At 40.7% G+C, this 13,044-nt stretch overlaps 1 protein-coding gene across 1 annotated transcript in view; it reads right to left on the reverse strand.

Annotated features, from left to right (window-relative positions):
• Positions 1-12,685, reverse strand: part of CNGA1 (cyclic nucleotide gated channel subunit alpha 1) — a 33,275-nt gene extending 20,590 nt beyond the window's left edge. Inside the window, exon 1 of the mRNA XM_089777643.1 lies at positions 12,672-12,685. The gene's annotated coding sequence lies outside the window, so the exon portion shown is untranslated. The remainder of the gene's footprint in view (positions 1-12,671) is intronic.
• Positions 12,686-13,044: the final 359 nt, after the last annotated feature.

A 13,044-nucleotide genomic window follows, 5' to 3' on the forward strand; every position in this document is an offset into this window, starting at 1 on the left:
TTGGCTCAGTGAAACTGCAAGCAGGGAAGAGGTAGGGCTCAAGAGAAATAGTACAAGCAGGATCAAGCATAAAGAACACCAAAAGGTGCCATCACAGACCTTAAAACACATTCCAGAGGGGTGATAACAGAACACCTCATTAAGAAACATCTTGGTACCAACCACCTTCCCACAAATAATATACATACCAACTTAGGTTCAGGACCAGGTCTAAATTGACAGCATGAAGAATAGCAAGTAAACCCCCCTTGTGTGAGGTAAGGGGTGGTAACTAGGCAACAGAGGGTGGCAACCCAATACGTCAGGAGTGACATGTAATTTGTTTGAATGTGTGTATAAAAGTGTACCCCAAAGGGTGATCATCAACTGACCGTGGTGGGGGGGAGTTACTAAAATCCAGAGCATTTAGTTGGATGCTATTCCGTTGTCATGGCTTACATAAGGGCTGTGTCTAGACTGGCCAGTTTTTCCAGAAAATCAGCCGCTTTTCCGGAAAAACTTGCCAGCTGTCTACACTGGTCACTTGAATTTCTGCAAAAGCACTGACTTCCTACTGTAAGAAATCAGTGCTTTTTGCGGAAATACTATGCTGCTCCCATTCGGGCAAAAGTCCCTTTTGCGCAAAACTTTTGCGCAAAAGGGCCAGTGTAGACAGCTGAGATTTGTTTTGCGCAAAAAAGACCCAATTGCGAAAATGGTGATTGGGGCTTTTTTGCGCAAAAGCGCATCTAGATTAGCCATGGACACTTTTCCGCAAAAAGTGCTTTTGCGGAAAAGCGTCCGTGCCAATTTAGACGCTCTTTTCCGCAAATGCTTTTAACAGAAAACTTTTCAGTTAAAAGCATTTGCCGAAAATCATGCCAGTCTAGACATAGCCAGGGTGTAGTGACACAGCAGCAAGTGTGTTCACTGACAATTATTATTGTAGGTCGCATGGCAATAAACCTACTTGGGTGCGTTTGATCCTTATCTCATTTGTGGTCTCTGGGGGCTCTCTCAGGAATCTGTCATGTTGACTAATTGCGCATGGTTAACATGCTAGACAGAAAAGCAAAACAATGCATGCACGCAGCCAAAAGTTTATCATCATTGACGGAGTAGAGGACCTGTCACCAACCCCTCGGGACAACCCCAATCCTGACTTACAACACTGCCTTTGCATAGAACACCATAAATTTTAAGGACAGACCGGGATAAGAAATTAGAATCTAGGTTGAGTATAAAACACAAATTGCAAAACTAAATGTAGTTCACTCACCTATGTTCTATAACTTTAGGATAGATGTAAGGGAGCTGATTCTTTTCTCAGTCTGGTATAAATCAGGAATACATCTAGGCTGTGTCTACATTGGCACCCTTTTCCAGAAAAGGGATGCTAATGAGACACTTCAGAATTGCAAATGCCGCGGGGGATTTAAATATCCCCCGCGGCATTTGCATGAACATGGCTGCCGCTTTTTTCCGGCTCGGGGTTTTGCCGGAGAAAAGCGCCAGTCTAGACGGGATCTTGCGGAAAATAAGCCCTTTTCCGGAAGATCCCTTATTCCTACTTGAAAGTAGGGATCTTCTGAAAAAGGGCTTATTTTCCGCAAGATCCCGTCTAGACTGGCGCTTTTCTCCGGCAAAACCCCGAGCCGGAAAAAAGCGGCAGCCATGTTCATGCAAATGCCACGGGGGATATTTAAGTCCCCCACAGAATTTGCAATTCCGAAGTGTCTCATTAGCATCCCTTTTACGGAAAAGGGTGCCAGTGTAGACACAGCCCTACTGAAGTTAATGGAATTATACTAGTTTTAAACTGGTGTCAGTGGCAGAAGAATCAGGTCCAATATCTTTGTCCTGTTAAAAAAATAGGATGGAATCCTGGTCCTTTAAAAATAAACTTTGCCATTGACTTTTTTCATTCTTAATGCTTTCCTAGCAGCTCACTATACCCAACATGATATCCAGTTGCTTGTCCTGAGCATTTTCAAATTTGTCTAAATGCACAATTTCTGTCAGCCTATTAGTTTGAATTTGAAAGGCAAAAGCATCTGGAGCTGCATGAAGTTGACAGTTTTGAAACTGCCTGTAACTGATATAAACAATTGTTTTAAAAAGACATATTTATGATTTGCTGTGCTGGTGTAAAGTACAATAAAATGCCATGTATCTGCTAAAATCGATAGGAATATGATGTATTTTTGGTGGATTATGTCTTTGTGTTATCCAATGAAAGTGAAGCCACTTGTCTAACCTATTTCATCTGGGAGATCTGAGAGGAAACTCTATTTCCAATAAGTAGTCAAATAGGCAGTGCATGCAAGCTGTGCAGACATCTATTGCAGTCCATAAAATAAAAAGATGACAATTGTATGCTAACAACAGTAACAAGTATCATTCCATTATATCTTGTGAGAGGTTGCTGTCAACCTTTAAATTGGCTAATGGTAGGACTTGATTATAAGTAGGTAGTCACAGAAGAAAAACATTTTCAAGAGCTTATAAATCAGTCAACCATGGCATAAGTGCTGGAAGGAGGATTTTCACTGGATTGCTGCAGCAATAAACAATGTCGGAGGGCCTTAAGGATTGAAACTACACCAGCTGTATTAAATAACTATCTCCATACACAAATGGGGCAATATCAAAAGAAGGCAATGTTAGCATCCAAAGGCAGCTATGATTCACCTCCAGTTCAGCCACTCTCTAAAGAAGCTATACCAAAAGACTCAATCTGGACTATTAGTGTGAATTAAAGCTGTGTATCTTCCTGGTCAAACTCAGTACAGGAAAAAGGGAGAAACACTGTTAACAGTGGAAATCTCTTTTTTAGCAAAATTGACTGTGGGCAGAAAAAAAGGAATTGTGGAGAGACTGAGCAAGAACCTTTGGCATGAGGGAGAGATTGGGAAATGGCAATAGGGGGAGCTGGAAATCAGGCACACACAGCCCTTGGCATGTGTCAGGAGAGTTGCACCAGGAGATGGGAGGGTGGAACTCAGGTCACATGGAAGGTGTAGGGTGAGACAGTTGGAGGAATGTAAGGAGCATCAGTGTGTGCAATACATTCAATCAGCAGAAGCTATAAAGTGTACAACTGAGATATAATTGCATAAAGCTGCCCATTCAAAGTTGAGATGCTATAAAATTGTTGCATTCAGAGTGTCACTCACACTGGTGTGGATCAAGCTCTCAGCTGAAGTCCCTTTGTGTGATAAAATTGCACAGAGTGGGCAGGGGACTAATCCAAACCTATGTTAACTATCCAACAAAAAGTGTAGACATACCCTGAAACCCCTTCTTCTCCAGCCTGATAGTCCTGGTCTAACTGGTGTGGTAATTCATACACATGGAAGTGGAAAGGACTTGGCACCCAAAAGCCCCAAATTAGTGGGCCACAATTTGGATCGAAATAGTGCAGGGCCAGGTTGTTTCCCCTGTCTTCAAATTATATTAGCATTAAAGAATATTTTTTATAATTTCAGAAGCTAAAGACCACAAATTCAGAAGCCCAAAATTGTACTGTGGAAATGACAAAACATAATTGTTTGCATATATGTGAGCACACAGGCAAGGTTCTTGTGATTTATGAGTGTGGTGTTTCTTTTTGAGCACTTGTGGCTCAAAATCCCTCTCGCTACTGAAGTTATGTTAAACAAAATATTTGGACTATATTAATTACGTTAATACAGCTTTTCCTTATTCTCTAGCTACACAATTTTAATTAAAATATCATGTTAGCACAAACTGTTAGTCACTGTTACCTTCTAGCCCATTCCACAACAATAGATTACAATATTTAGGAAGTGAGAATTCAAGGTAGTGCAAATGAACTTTTTCTTTAGAAATATTTCACAATTATTAACATGTCATGGATTTCACAAATAATCTGACTCCATGCATTCTCTTTTTTAAAAAAATAAGAGCGATGACAAACAGATAAAGGTCCAAATTTTTTTACAAAACGTTATCAATTGTAAGGCAAGAGATGTAAGTTGCAAGAAAACAAAGAAAAGCATTATTCATTCTCAGAATTGTAATAAATGAAGGATCAGCAGATTCGTCTGCGGTGATTTTTTGCATTAGCCAGTCCTTATTGGCACAATGGTCCAAATTCACCCCTGCTGTATTCATACTCACTTCTGGGATGTAGTGACTTCAATAAGATACAACAGGGATTTGGCCCAGTGTGTCTATCTGCTTATTTTTAATCACTGAAGAACAACATACAAAATATTAAATTGCATTACGTTAAATACTGAGTAGTGACAAAATCTCTAGCTTTTGCCCTCTAGAAAATAGGATACATTTAAAATAAAGCAATTTTTTTAAAGTAAGTTTAAAAACCAGACTCTCCAATATTGTTATCACAAGGTGTTTTGCTATTGTGGATGCTTACCTTGGTAATGTAATCTACTCCTAGTAATGATTGCAGTTCTTTAAGTCATCCGCATTTCCACATTGAAAGTAAACAATGAAAATCCAAACACAATCAACATTTCAGGTTATTAATTTCCTTATTCTATGGGTAGTTGAATGGTACTTCTGTATTATTCCAAGACTAGGACACGGACCTTAGAAAAGGCTTTCCTTGACCTAGTGCTGGATTTTGAGATTTAGAGACAGATGGAAGTGACAGTCACCATTATCCCTCACCTGAGCAGAAGCTTATGAATACTTTGAATATGCATGGGATTTGACAAAAACTAATGAATAATGTTATATAGCAATATTGTCTCATGGTATTTTTATTATTTTTATTTCAGATTTCATACATTATTAATGTACTAGGTCTTTCACCAGAATAGATATGGTTTACTGTTTATTCTTTCATATTTTATTAAATAGCTTAATAATAATTACAGTTTTAATCAATTTGGAAACTTCTCAGCCAAACTAATACCAGCTTTGTAAGGCCACATATACACAGCAGAGCTAAAGCTAAAATAAGCTACGCAACTTGAGCTACGTCAATTGCATAGCTGAAGTTGAAATAACTTATTTTGGCTTTTGGTGCCGTCTATACAGCAGGGAGTCTGAGTTAGAACACCTTTCCTCCAACTTCCCCTACTCCACATAAAATGAGGGTAACAGGAGTTGGAGAAAGAAGTCCTCCAGCATAACATTATTTCAACATTATGTCTATGCTTGCTGTATAGACTCAGACTATGTTACTTTGAAATAACGTCAGTTATTCCAAAATAAAGCTGGTGTGTAGACATAGCCTAAGACAGGGCTACTCAACTTTGGAAGCCCCAGGGGCCACAATGATACTCACAGCACATGCTGAGGGGCACAATGCAAATATCTTCTTTCACACAATGCCCCGGCATTCCCAGCACCTCCTTGTGGAGGGCTAGAAATGTTGACACCCTGTACTCATCTGTTCCAGCCAGCCCGTCCGCTTGCATCTTTCAATGCTCACCCTGCCTGGGAGACGCTGTTGTGAAGTGTGTTCCCAGTGGAGGCCATGTTCAAAGGATCCCACCTGTGGGCTGTGTATTGAGCCCCATCTAAACACAAACTGCGCCGTGGGCCACAAACAGGCTGCATGTGGAGTAGCCCTGGTCTAAGAGACTATACTGTCTCCTTGTGGTGCTTAAAATAATTATAGAACGTTTCATATATGTTCAGTGGAAAATGTTGTTTATAACTTATTTCTTGGCAATTCCAAGGAAAAAATATTTTAGCTATCAGATAGAGAAAAGCTATTAATAGAAATCACCTTGCTCTTAGGTTCTGAAAAAAGACAATCTCACATAGATTTATGTCATCAGAATATAAAACTGTGTCAGAACATAAAACTGACACAAGCTGACAAGAAAGCATGATTTGTTAAGTCACTCAGATAGATGCCAGGAGACCTGATTCAGATCCTACCTTTGCCACAGGTTTCCCTTCTACTTTTCCCTTAGGGCTCAATTCACAATTTCCCTGAGGGCACTTTCAGTATGTCTAGGCAGGACTTAAGTCAGATGAGCCTGGGTTAGAGAACACAGGATTTGAGCATTTACATTCATTTTTAACCTTACATGAGGGATTTTCTAATGCCAGGCTTGAACATGGGACCATGGCAACCACAATGTAGCACACAGGCCCAACTCAAACCAACCATATCCCAAGCTCCCTACTGCCACTCCAAAGTGTGACTGCTCTAATTCTTTGATCATGTAGTACTGTGGGGAAACTTGACTGTTCACCCTGCACATCACAAGAAGTTTGAACAGCCCACCAACACATGCTGTTAAGCTGTCATTTTGATCTATGTGCACCCTACGTGCAGAGCCAGCAACATGAGAAGGCACCGTTTCAATAAGTTTTTGCTTGAGCTTTCAATCCCATGTCAGGAAACAGGTAGTTTCCATGAGATGCTGGTGAACATTTTGGTGGCATATTCTAGCCCACCAAAGGTACCTGACAGATCTTATGAAGAACTAGGAGGAAAAAGACACAGACATGGCAGACTCAAAATGGCTGATACTATTCATGACACTGAGTATGGTCACAGATGTCCCCTGTGTATGTCATCTGGAGCAGAACCACAAGCACAGACTGGTGCAACCACACCATCATGCAGATTTGGGATGACCAACAGATGTCCAGAACTTTTGCATAAAGAAAGCTATGTTCTGGAGTTTTGCAAGGAGCTTATCCCAAGCCTCCAATTAAAGACATGTGCATGAGGACAACCATCCTGGTCCAGAAGTGGGTTACTACAATAATCTCAAAACTGCTACCCCATGCTGCTATAGACCCTCTGCCACCCAGACTGGTGTTGGAAAGATGACTACAGATAAAATGGTGGCATAGGTTTCTGAGACTATCAGGTTTACCTCAAAGAGGCAAGCATAAGAGATATTCTTCATATTCCTAATTGCTGGCTTTAAAAGAATGGGGTTTTCAAACTGTACTAGCACTACTGATGAGACTCATGCTCATAGTTTGCCCTTCTCAAGGAACATGAATACATAAACCTCAAGAGGTATTACTCCATTGTTGTACAAGCTCTTATGAGCCAAAAAGGTTAGTTTATAAATGTTAATGTGAGATAGGGATGTTAAATTGTGGGTAATTGACTAACTGAATAGTGGATGCATTTTGCATTCACTATTTGACTAGTTGATAGAGCATTTCCACCTTTGAAGTGTAGAAACAGCCCTAGAGGGGTTGCTATACTTTAAAGGTGAACATGCCACATGGAGCCTGGGGTCAGCTGAGGACTCCCCACTGATCCCATGCTCTGTGCGATGCTGCCACTTTGAAATGATGTGGAGAGCCTGACTTCGGACTCCCATGGTGGCGTTTCAAAGAGACAATGTCGCATGGAGCCAGGGATCAGCTGGGGACTCCCCAACTGAGCCCAGGTTCCATGCGGTGCTGCCACTTTGAAATGCTGAGAGGAGCCTGATGCTAGGCTCCCGTGGCAGCATTTCAAAGCAGCAGCACTGAATGAAGCCTAGAGTCTGGACCCAGGCTTCAGGTGGCCCTGCCACTTTGAAGTACTTCCTTCTTTCTTCTCCCCTTGCTGCCTCTTTCTGATAGAGGCATCAAAGGGGGCGGGGAGAGCAACTAGTCGACAAACTTGTCAACCATCCGATAAGCATTTGCTTATCAGATAGCCAACTAGTTGACTAGTCCTTCACATCCATAATATGGGAAGGTTCATGATGCCAGGGTTGTTCACCTTTCAGGAGTCTATATTCATAGAAAGAATAGTACATTGTTCCCACTAAATAACATTATCATGTACAGTATTATTGTTCCTATTATTATTCTGAGGGATTTCACATACCCCCTTTAGTCTTTCATTATGAAACTTTACCCTGATTTTTAGAGGCCATGGCAAAAGATAATGTAAATATAGTCTGAGCAGGAATAAAGCGGTGTTGAATATGCTCTTGGCACATTGAAATTCTATTAGAGATATCTACAGATCAATTTGGATCAATGCTGCCCACATAACTGTGGCTTACTGTGCTATTCACAATCCTTATGAAGAGGGAGGGGATAGTCTGTGGCTTGGTAGAAGAGGGAGTGGCTGGGGTATTCTAAGCCCCAACAGCTCTGCACACTACAATGGTCTATAGCAGAAGTTCCCAACCTACATCCCTTAGGCAGTATGCAGTATTCCCCACTCTAGCACTTAATGTACAGAAGTTGGGGGCCCACAAAAGACTTTTAAATACTCTGACACCAAAGGCTTCTGCTTAAAAAACTCCCCATGATCACAGATTTTCTGATTTTGGGTGGTATGCTGCCACCACCCAACTGCAAAAACCCCTTGAAAATCCATGAAGATGCACTTGGGAATTTCTTTCTATAGAACATCCTCTCTGAAGAGAGAGCTTGAAAACAAGCTAATAACTGACCTGGCAGGTTTAGGCATGTGCACACAAAACCTCGTGCCTTCTAATACATAGGAATCAGGAAAAAGGTGATTTTATTAACAAAAAAAGAAGATATACTTGGTAAAGGATTACTTGGTTGCTAGGTTTACAGAGCCACTGAGATAGGCAAGATTAAAAACAGAGGGTATGTCTACACTACCCTCCTAGTTCGAACTAGGAGGGTAATGTAGGCATACCACACTTGCAAATGAAGCCCGGGATTTGAATTTCCCGGGCTTCATTTGCATAAGCAGGGAGCCGCCATTTTTAAATCCCCGCTGGTTCGAACCCTGTGCAGCGCAGCTACACGGGGCTCGAACTAGGTAGTTCGGACTAGGTTCCTATTCCGAACTACCGTTACTCCTCGTGAAACGAGGTGTACCGGTAGTTCGGAATAGGCACCCTAGTCCGAACTACCTAGTTTGAGCCCCGTGTAGCCGCACTGCACGGGGTTCGAACCAGCGGGGATTTAAAAATGGCGACTCCCCGCTTATGCAAATGAAGCCCGGGAAATTCAAATCCCGGGCTTCATTTGCAAGTGCAGTATGCCTACATTACCCCGCTAGTTCGAACTAGCGGGGTAGTGTAGACATACCCAGAGAGAATTGCTTTTGTAGAATTGAGTTAAAAAGGTATAGTGTACGGGGTAAGGTAGTACATGGGCTTTCCATAGAGGAGTCCAACAAACACAAAAGTAACGGATCGTGTCTGACTAAATATTCCCTGTTCTACTCATGTATCTGTTGTTCCAAGGTTTAATCCTTCCCAAGGCATATATATCTCTGGAAATTCCATGCATTGCTCATGGCTTAACTCATATCGCCATCTTGGCTCTAGTCTAACAAAGACTGTAGCAGGAAGGTCCTGCTTTTTAATACAAAATCCACACTCAGTTTTCATTGACTCTACTGATCCCCTGCCAACACTTCCTGGAGACTCTTAAGGACCCATTTTCTGTGGGGTTAACACTCACGCTAATGCTCTTTGACGGAAGAGGCAATGCAAATGAAGCAAGGATTAGCATATTCTTACACTTCATTTGCATAATCTCTTTCGGTACGTTTTTGCACAAGAAATTTTTGCACAAAAACAAGCAGTGTGGACGTTTCCTTTTTGCGCAAAAACCCCTTTGTGCACAAGATCTTTATGCCCCCGGCTTAAGGATCTTGCGCTAAAAGGGGGTAGCATAAGGATCTTGTGCAAAAAGGGTTTTTTGCGCAAAAAGGAAACATCCATACTGCTTGTTTTTGCACAAAAACCTCTTGTACAAAAACACACTGGAAGAGATTATGCAAATGAAGCGTGAGAAAATGCTAATCCGTGCTTCATTTGCATTGCCTCTTCCGGCAAAGTGCGTAGTATTACAGGCAATTTAGTTAACTAAATGGCTGGAATGTCTAGAAAATAATAGCACCCCTCCGTGACAAGATGTACCAACCTCACACTGGGCCTGAAAGAGTTAACCGCAGCAAACTGGCTGAGAGAGCCATTCCCCGCCCCCCAGCCCAGATGGGCATGCTCTAGCTGCAGGAATAGTGTGCTTCCTTTTACGTTAAAATCAGAAATCCCATTAACATCATTGGGAGTTCAGTTAGTTCCATTGTTTATACAAAAGTATTTTCCCATAGGGATTTCTTACATTTTTTTGGATTTGAATCAAGTAACCTTGACTGATGAAAGGAAGGTAGAAACCCTGGATTATTGTTTTACTAGGCCTGCTTTAATCTATTTCAGTATCTTGCTTTGTCAGCTCCTTTACAATTTTTCTCAATCCTATTAAGGCTGTCTCTATTTGCAAGCTCTCCTTCATGACACAGATACATTATTCATTTATATATCATTAATTTCTGAAAGGAAAGGCTCTGCTTTGTATGCAGAAAGAAAATCAGAAATTTACTATGTTGTAGTTATCTGGGTCAATAATTCAAGGAAAATGTGAAATTTTATAAAATATATCAAATTACCCCATTTTAACTATAGTGTTGAGACTAATGTTTCAATCCAATTGCCTGAATGGCATGAGTAGTCCATTGACTACCTACATGCAAATAGTTAAGCAACTGTGTAAACCTTTGCAGGTTTAGAGCTAGATTAGGTAACTGGGATAACTCACCCAAAGTTAATATCCACATTAGCTCTACAGGAGTAAAGGGACAGGTTTTTTAACTTTTGTAATGGTCTCTTGATATACTATAGCTTTTACGATAGTAATTTTTACTTAGAAGTAAGTGAGCATGACTCACTGTCACTCCAAACTTTTGTGACTTCACTTTTCTGGAGTTTGTCTCCCTTTTGTTAGGACAGAATAGCCACAGTGACTTTGATGCAATAACTACATCAAGTTTGCTACAAAGTAAATTAAACCATATAATATCAGATCCCATGTTTAAATTGTGCATCCTGCTCTGCTGCTATCAAGCACACTGCCAGTGCTACTGATCTATTATGCTCTGTCTTCATTTCTACTATACTTAGCATTTTTGCTCTTGTAGCTTTTGTGTCCAGAACTTAGGAATGAGTGGCTAAATGAAACAGCTGAAACAGAACTGAGTTTGCTAGTTGTGTTTTCAGGTTTTATTGCTTCTTAATATTGCTGTTAAAAAGACACACCACAAAAGCAGTTTTTCCCCATTAATCCTGGAATTGAAATGGAGTGAAGGAAGGAAGTTTATAAAGGAATGAAAGGGTTTGTTACAAATTTGCCATCAAGGAGGGCCAGTCACAAAGAATGCTAATGTTTACCAACCAATCATCTACCAAAACAGCCCGATTTTAGACATTAAAAGGTAAGAACAGAAAACATTATTTGATGGGTAATATCTATTTGGATGCGAGACAAATTCTATAGATTTGTTAATAAATGCTGCTGGCAACTCTGCTCTAGATTATGTGGTTACATTATTCAGTACTTTGTATTTAAATAATTACTATTGTTTTGGTTGTTTTTACATTTATTATTAGCTCACATTTCTTTATATCGGTTTCTTTTTCTGGAGCTATCCCTATAAGCACCTTAAATGCTTTGGATCATCAGTCTCTCTTACAAGAGACTTTTTTTTTCTTTTCATAAGTTAATGGCACTATTTCCTTATATAGTTCTTGGACACTGAATATGGTCCAAACTTACCCATTCCTGGAATTTGCCTGAGAAGTTATCAGAATGATTATTTTCAAAATACACTCCAATGGGGTATTTTGAAGAAATCAAAGGCAAAAATTAAAGACACCATTCCAAATAAATTATCACTCTGAATAATATGAGATATTTGTAATTGATATAACTTAACTAGCAAATTGCAGTTTGCATCAATAGTTATCAAAACGATTATTTTCAAAATACTCTCCAACTGTGATCCCAGGAGCTACTGCCCCCCCATATCTTCTGAACATGAAGCTCCTTTAAACTGATTTAGTGATATAATTGTGCTAATAAGAGAAACAGTTTGTTCCTAAATATTTGAAGTTTGTTTTGAAGATTTACATTTAACATTAACAATGAACTATGCATATTTTATAGTAAGACTCTCCATTTAAAAGGGACATATTTAAAATTTGAAGTATAATTCTCGGCTTTGAGGCAGAAATCAAAGACACTACTCCACATAAATTATCACTCTGAATGAGATATTTGTAATTGATATAGCTTAACTAGCAAATTGCAGTTTGCATCAATATATTTTAAAAATTAAAGCATTGGATTTTATGTGAGTGGCACAGTTTAAAACAAGAAAAACAAGATTTGGATTTCAGTTGTGAAATCACTAAATAATAAAGCTAGTATATTCTTATGATTACATAACAGTGGCAACAAAGTGAGTCACGCTATTGGTGTGTACATGCTGCACCCATTTTGCTCATTTGACATATGCAGAAAATTCCTATGGCGTAAAGCATTTCACCTGCATAGAGCCTGAGTAAAAACATCGCAACAGGAAACCAGGGCCTAAAACTGCAGCACATCTCCCCTTTTACCACTGGTACATTCAATGAAGTCACATGGCCTTTCCATGCCAGTTTTGGGGGATGTTTTCTGAAAACTAGTCTCTCCCCAAGCTTACTCCCATCAATGTCTGTGGTGCAGAGCGACAACCCAGGCCCTTTATTTTGCATTCCAGAGGCAAACAGGTCCTCTGCCTTCATACCTGCTGTACCCTTGTGTTCTACCCTATGTGAGACTGATCTTTTCATAATGGCTTACTTAAAATTTAAGATATTAAAACTGACGTGTTCAGTCTGAAATCTGCTGCTGGGGATCCTAATGTTTTTGCCACCTACTCTCCTTGAAAGTGACATCATTCATACCTGAAACCAGCAAGACAGGGGTGCAATCCTGCCCTGCCACACGGATTTCAAGGACAAAACTCCCACTGCTTGCCAAGGGGGTGGGATTTTCCCACTACTCTTTGAGGGATGGTAAATGCGTTGGGGCCCACTGCGGACAGACGAGGCCATGTGAGGAATCATTCAGCTCAGGGACGGGAGCATGAGAACAGACTGTAAGTGTCCACTCCGGGACCCCGCCCAAACAAGGCACCATCCCCCGACAAGCCAGGCGGAGGCGAGAAGCTGCCCTCTGGGTTCCCCTTTGCCCTCGATTCCCCACGCCCCGTCACTGTGACACCACAATGAGGCGGGCAGGGTTCTGGCGGCAGCACCTGGGCTGGGAGTGGCTGAG

Source organism: Pelodiscus sinensis, chromosome 4 (genome assembly GCF_052426305.1).
Source record: "Pelodiscus sinensis isolate ZL-2025 chromosome 4, ASM5242630v1, whole genome shotgun sequence".
NCBI lineage: Eukaryota > Metazoa > Chordata > Testudines > Trionychidae > Pelodiscus > Pelodiscus sinensis.